The sequence below is a fragment of the Xiphophorus maculatus genome, chromosome 14, assembly GCF_002775205.1.
Source record: "Xiphophorus maculatus strain JP 163 A chromosome 14, X_maculatus-5.0-male, whole genome shotgun sequence".
NCBI lineage: Eukaryota > Metazoa > Chordata > Actinopteri > Cyprinodontiformes > Poeciliidae > Xiphophorus > Xiphophorus maculatus.
The window spans coordinates 9,001,953-9,008,457 of NC_036456.1; the positions used below are offsets into that span (position 1 = coordinate 9,001,953).

Sequence of the window (6,505 nt, forward strand, 5' to 3'; positions counted from 1 at the left end):
TTTATTTACACAAGAATCTTACAACATTTCAATTTATGAATGTGCGACCTATCCTATTTATGACATGAGCGAAAATGTAAAATTAGAGCGCATCTGATTCTTGAAGAGATATAGCATAATTAAATCATCTTTGACATCTTAAAGCTGCAGAAATACAATAATCATCACAACATATAATGAAAACATGGCAGCAGAATTGTCCAGTGTTGTTTCTGACCGTAAAATAATGTGGAGTATCTGTTGCTGCTGGACTCCAATCTCCTGCTGAGGAGAGAGAGGATATATTCATAAAATTATCATGTGCTTTAATTTGTCCAAAAGAAACATCTTGGATAATAAAGTTTTTGCATGAATGACGAGGATGTTATTTACCTTTTTGTTGTTCGGGTTACTAGTTCTCACCTTCACTGGGGTCTACAATGGAAACCAGAAATCAGAACAGTTTTTATTAAAAGGGGCAGTATATTTTTTCCATGCACACATTGTCATTGTATAACACAATATGTTAACATAAAAACGTCAATTATTCAGTCAACACGAGTAGTTATTCATCAGTCTGGCAGACTGCAAATATACAAAGGTGTCATCATCAAGTATCTTATTAATAGTTATCTTAATTTAATTACCCAAACTCTTTGTGCACAAGGATTTCATTTAAAGTAGAATAAACATATAAAGTGACTTTTTAACTCCCTAAAGCAGTCAAGTTGAAAATCCATTTGGACTCACCAGTAACAGTTAAAGAGACAGTATCACTGCACTTGGTATCACCAGAGCTCTTCCTGAGTCCACAACACTGGTATTCACCACTGTGATCGATTTGGATAGGTAGAAATGTGAAGCTTTTGTACGGGTTGGAGCGAAGAAATTGTTCTCCATTTTTTTTTATCTCATATTCCCAGTCGGTGTCTTTGCCTTCATTGATGTCACAAATGAACGTCACTCTGTCTCCAGAATGAAAAGTCGACCAGTTGGGATCAATAGTCAGCACAGCATCTAAAATACAGCAAAACACATTTGGCACATTTATATGCTTATAATAGATTTTCATACATCAAATCAAAGAGGCATGCATATGTACCTCTTTTTGTGTGAATAAATAAAAGAACAATAAAATCAAGATACCTTCAGTATGTGCAGAGCAGAGGAGAGTATTCAGCAGTAAAATAAAGGCTAAAACCTTTGTCATTATCAACAAAAACAAAGTTCAGATAAATGAAAACAGTGCGTTTCACGCTAACATTCAGCACTGAAGCTTGACAGGCACATCCTCTTCATTATAAGTATATCTTATCTGTTTTCCATCAGAATGACATCAGAGGTTTCAGCTGATTTCTCTTCATCTGAGAAAAAAACATCATTCCTAAAATATAAGTACTAACACTTCTCACACAGGTAAAAAAAAATGAGAGACTCACAAAATTAAGAAAAACGAACGATGTACCAGTACTTTAAATATCCATTTTCTCTGTATCAAGTGAGATTTCTCACAGTGGTTTATCGGTATGTTCAAGTTCTATAATCCCACAATGGCTGAGAATGGACATATTTTCTCAGAGACTAAAGCAATAGAAATTAATAAAATGTGCTCAAATATTTTAAATAGGAGTTGTGTGTGTGTGTGGGCGGGGGGGGGGGGGGGGGGGGGGGGGCCAGCATCACCAAACTGGCCCATTTGCATCATTCAAACACAGGAAGTTAAGCCTGACATATGGAATGGACTGAACTTATATAGCGCTTTTCCAGTCATTTTTGACCACTCAAAGCGCTTTACACTAGAGTCACATTCACGCAGTCGCACTCACAAACACACACACATTTATACACCGATACGCAGATCGGTAGGCAATTTGGGGTTAAGTGCCTTGCCCAGAGGTACATCGACGTGTGGCAGGAGGAAGCTGAAATCGAACCTACAACCTTCCGATCGCAAGACGACTACTCTACCAAAGAGCCACAGTCGCCCATAGGCAGAGAATAACGTCTCAAACCACATAATGACCTTATTTTTTCCGGAGAAATATTTTTTATTTTTTATCTTGACGCAAGTTGCGGCAAATATGCTTAAAAAAAAAAAAAGAGAGAAAAAAGTGTGTTTTAACGTGGAAAAATAGCACTTCTGTTCACATAACACAAAAACACTTTTCTTATTTATTTTATATTTCAGGGCAGAGCCTATCATCAGATGTTTTAGTTGTTTTATTTATTAAAAACAAGTGAAATAAAAGTCATATGATTTGTAGTTAAGCACTCCAAAATGATTAAAGCTTCCTGCAGATTGTATTACATGTTGGGCTGGTCCTGATGAAAAAAAAAATCATGACTCACCTGACACAGACGCTGGGATCTTTTCACTCCACTTTGTCTCAGAAACCAGTCGTCTCTGCGTCTACACTGACACTGTACTCTTCACTACTGGACTCATTAACACTGACAGTCAGGTGTTTATTATTTCCCACTTTTACAGGTTTCCCATCTCTCCTCCATTCGTACGTCCACTCAATGGTTTCTCCTCCCTGGACCTCACATGTCAGAGTGATCGACTCACCACTGAACATCTGAGGCCAGTTTGGTTGTCGAGTCACAACGACCTCATTGGAAACTGTTTCCATCAGATATGGACAGTTGCAAAACAAACCAAAACATAAAAATAAATTAAAAACACCTCATGAGTTTAAGCTAAAAAGTAAAGAATAATAAACCATTTAAAATAAATAATTGAACTTACAGCTTATTGTGATGTGACTTCGTCACTTACAAGACTTTGATAGTTTTCATTTCCTCTCATTCCCAGACATCGGTATATTCCTCCTTGTGCTACATTAATATCTCTGTTTTCTTCATCAGTGAGTTGAACTTCAGGTGTGTTTTTGGTCTTTCTGAACCATTTGTATTTCCATCCACCAGCAGAGGGCAGATAGCAGCTCAGTGTCACACTGCCCCCTACTGGTATGGTTGTAGGACCTGCAGTCAGTGTGGCTTTGGGTTGAGCTGATGTTAATAAAATGAAATAAAAACGTCAGTTAACACGTTTAGTTATTCTTCAGTCAGATTGAGATCAAATATTCAAATGTCTCATCATAATATATGACAAAAATCTATAATTGAGTTTCTCTAATGGGAATCACATGTTATCTTGAAATAGTTATCTTAATTTAAAGACAGAAATAAAAACAGAGAAAAACAAAACAAAACAAAAAAAAAATTTATGCTATTCTGTGATTAGCTCACCTAATGAAAAATAACATTATTTATAAAATAGTAAGTTTAATTGCATTTCATAGAATTTTGTTTTCTGTGGATGGGCGGGTTGAAACTGCTGAGGTTAAAATATAATTTTTCGAGGAACAAAAAAAGCTAAAATGATTTTCTGCATATAGATTTAACTTACAGAGGAGTAAACATGTGTATTAGCTACACAACTCTCAACAATGTACAAATCTGGTTGAATAAGATCATTTGGACTCACCAGTAACAGTTAAAGAGACAGTATCACTGCACTTGGTATCACCGGAGCTCTTCCTGAGTCCACAACACTGGTATTCATCACTGTGATCGATTTGGATAGGTTGTAATGTGAAGCTTTTGTGCGGGTTGGAGCGAAGAAATTGTTCTCCATTTTTTTTAATCTCATATTCCCAGTCGGTGTCTTTGCCTTCATTCATGTCACAAATGAACGTCACTCTCTCCAGATGAAAAGTCGACCAGTTGGGATCAATAGTCAGAATTGCGCCTAAACGCAGCACAACACATTTAGCACATTATCATGCAGTTTATACAGACGTGCCTCATCATGAGATTATAAATAAATATGAAGAATAAAAGAGAAAATACCTTCAGCATGTCCGCAGCAGAGGAGTGCATTCATCACTAGATAAAACCTAAACGGTTTGTCATTATTAATGTTAAAAGTTCACAAACAAGCACAGAGTGTCGCTTCGTAACGTCCAGCTCTGACACTAACACGTTCTTTTCATATCCACTGAAATGTCCGATCAAGCAGCGCTAGTTTCCTGTTCTGTGAGGTCATGGTCATTTTTTTATCTTCATCTGAGAAACATCATAGCTAAAGAATAAGTACTACCACAATATTTTGACACTTCCCACACAATGTTTTGACACTTAGTTTAACTTCCTTAAACCAAAGCATAATTAAATCATCTTTGGCATCTTAAAGCTGCAGAAATACAATAATCATCACAACATATAATGAAAACATGGCAGCAGAATTGTCCAGTGTTGTTTTCTGATCATAAATAATGTGGAGTATCTGTTGCTGCTGGACTCCAATCTCCGGCTGAGAGAGAGAGAGAAAGAGAGAGCATCCATTTTCTCTGTATCAAGTGAGATTTCTCACAGTGTGTTTATCGGTATGTTCAAGTTCTATAATCCCACAATGGAGGCTGAGAATCGACATATTTTCTCAGAGACTAGATTAAAGCAATAGAAATTAATAAAACGTGCTCAAATATTTTAAATAGGAGTTGTGTGTGTGTGCGTGTGTGTGTGTGTGTGTGTGGGGGGGGGGGGGGGGGCAGCAGCACCAAATTGGCCCTTTGTATCATTCAAACACAGGAAGTTAAGCATTTAACCATAAAGCCTGACATAGGCAGAGAATAACGTCTCAAACCACATAATGACCTTATTTTTTCCGGAGAAATATTTTTTATTTTTTATCTTGAAGCAAGTTGCGGCAAATATGCTTAAAAAAAAAAGAGAGAAAAAGTGTGTTTTAAAGTGGAAAAATAGCACTTCTGTTCACATAACACAAACACACTTTTCTTATTTATTTTTATATTTCAGGGCAGAGTCTATCATCAGATGTTTTAGTTGTTTTATTTATTAAAAACAAGTGAAATAAAAGTCATATGATTTGTAGTTAAGCACTCCAAAAATGATTAAAGCTTCCTGCAGATTGTAGAATAACTTTTCCTACCATGATGTACAATTGTTCTCCAACTTGAAGCAGGGTTGGTGGAGGAGTGATGATTTATGTTTGTTCTGGAGGTTAGTTAGCTTATAAAATCTAAAATGTTTTACATATTTGTTAAAACTGTCACGATGTCCTGACAGTAGAATATGAGACAGATATTCTGTGAAAAATATAAAAATAAATCAAGATAATCTGCCTCCTACCAGTGGTCCTACTGCCATATTCGTCTCTACAATAAATAAATTCAAACATAATTAAATTGAAAAAATTTTTATTAAACATCAACTGTCTCAACCTCACCAGAGCTCTGTCTTTCACTTAAATCAACAGACGTCCTTGATATCAAAACAATCGTTACGGTTTCTTATAAACATTAAATCGCATGTTTTGGCTTTCTTTTTTTCTGCGTTTTGAGCTCATCGAGTTCGTAACATTTCCCACTTCTTCATTTTTACATTTCCCACTTCTTCATTTTAGCTTGACCAAAGAACATTTCAACATTTCCTATCAACTTAACTAGAATTTCTCGCCCAATCGACTCCAATCAGCAGGAAATGAAGAACAAATGCGATCAGATATTTCAAGTTTTGGTTGTAAAGTATATTTACACCTTACGATCACTTATGAATGAACTTTTCACTCCTTAGGAGTTGAGTAAAAAAATGTGTTCATGTTACACTGAACTACTGACAAAAGATAAAACAGAAATCTGAAAGGTAAATAAACATGTCAGTGGTTTTGAATTCATTTGAAAGAAAAGTCTGACTCATGAATCCAGAGATACTCGACTTGGTGCCCCAATTCAAGTAAAATAACTTTAACTTTTACTAATAATTCCATTAATTGAAGATAAACACTATCTTACCACTGAATACTTCTTGTGAAAATGTATGTGTGCTTTTCAGTCTCATTGGTGTATTTATATATGTTGTTTGTCACTGTGGTTTCTTCTCTTTTTTTCTCTCTTTCTGCAGAAACAGTTTCCTAATGTGATACATTCTCTCTTCCTTTCTTTCTTTCTTTTTATCTCCCTACTTTCCTTTAAACGTTTTGCCAGTCCTCTCTTCGTTTCTTTTTTCACTTTTTTACCCTTTCGTGTCTCTGTGTCCACTGCATTTGAAATAAAACGCAATGCAATTTCTAACCGAAGAAGAACAACAGTGGAGGAGAGTTTGGCCACTGTACCTTAGGTTTTATAAATTCTGATGCCTATTTCAACTCATGTCCATCCATCCATCCATTTTATTCTGCTTATCCGAGGTCGGGTCACGGGGGTAGCAGCTTCAAAAGGGAGGCCCAGACTTCCCTCTCCCCGGCCACTTGTTCCTCCGAGGGAATCCCGAGGCGTTCCCAGGCCAGCCGAGAGACATAGTCCCTCCAGCGTGTCCTGGGTCTTCCCCAGGGCCTCCTCCCGGTGGGTCATACCCAGAACGCCTCACCAGGGAGGCGTCCAGGAGGCATCCTGACCAGATGCCAGAGCCACCTCAACTGGCTCCTCTCGACGTGAAGGAGCAGTGGCTCTACTCTGAGTTTCTCCCGAATGACTGAGCTTCTCACTCTATCCCTAAGGGA

The 6,505-nt window shown here is 37.1% G+C and overlaps 2 long non-coding RNA genes across 2 annotated transcripts; both read right to left on the reverse strand.

Moving 5' to 3' along the window:
* Positions 1–17: 17 nt before the first annotated feature.
* LOC111611129 lies at positions 18–2,385 on the reverse strand. The gene is made up of 4 exons (XR_002753894.1): positions 2,329–2,385; positions 730–996; positions 373–414; positions 18–264 (listed from the first exon to the last, which is right to left on the reverse strand). It is a non-coding gene; the product is annotated as an uncharacterized LOC111611129 (long non-coding RNA).
* Positions 2,386–2,509: 124 nt separating this feature from the next.
* On the reverse strand, positions 2,510–3,683 carry LOC111611131. The gene is made up of 3 exons (XR_002753896.1): positions 3,470–3,683; positions 2,729–2,991; positions 2,510–2,602 (listed from the first exon to the last, which is right to left on the reverse strand). It is a non-coding gene; the product is annotated as an uncharacterized LOC111611131 (long non-coding RNA).
* Between the last annotated feature and the right edge of the window lie 2,822 nt (positions 3,684–6,505).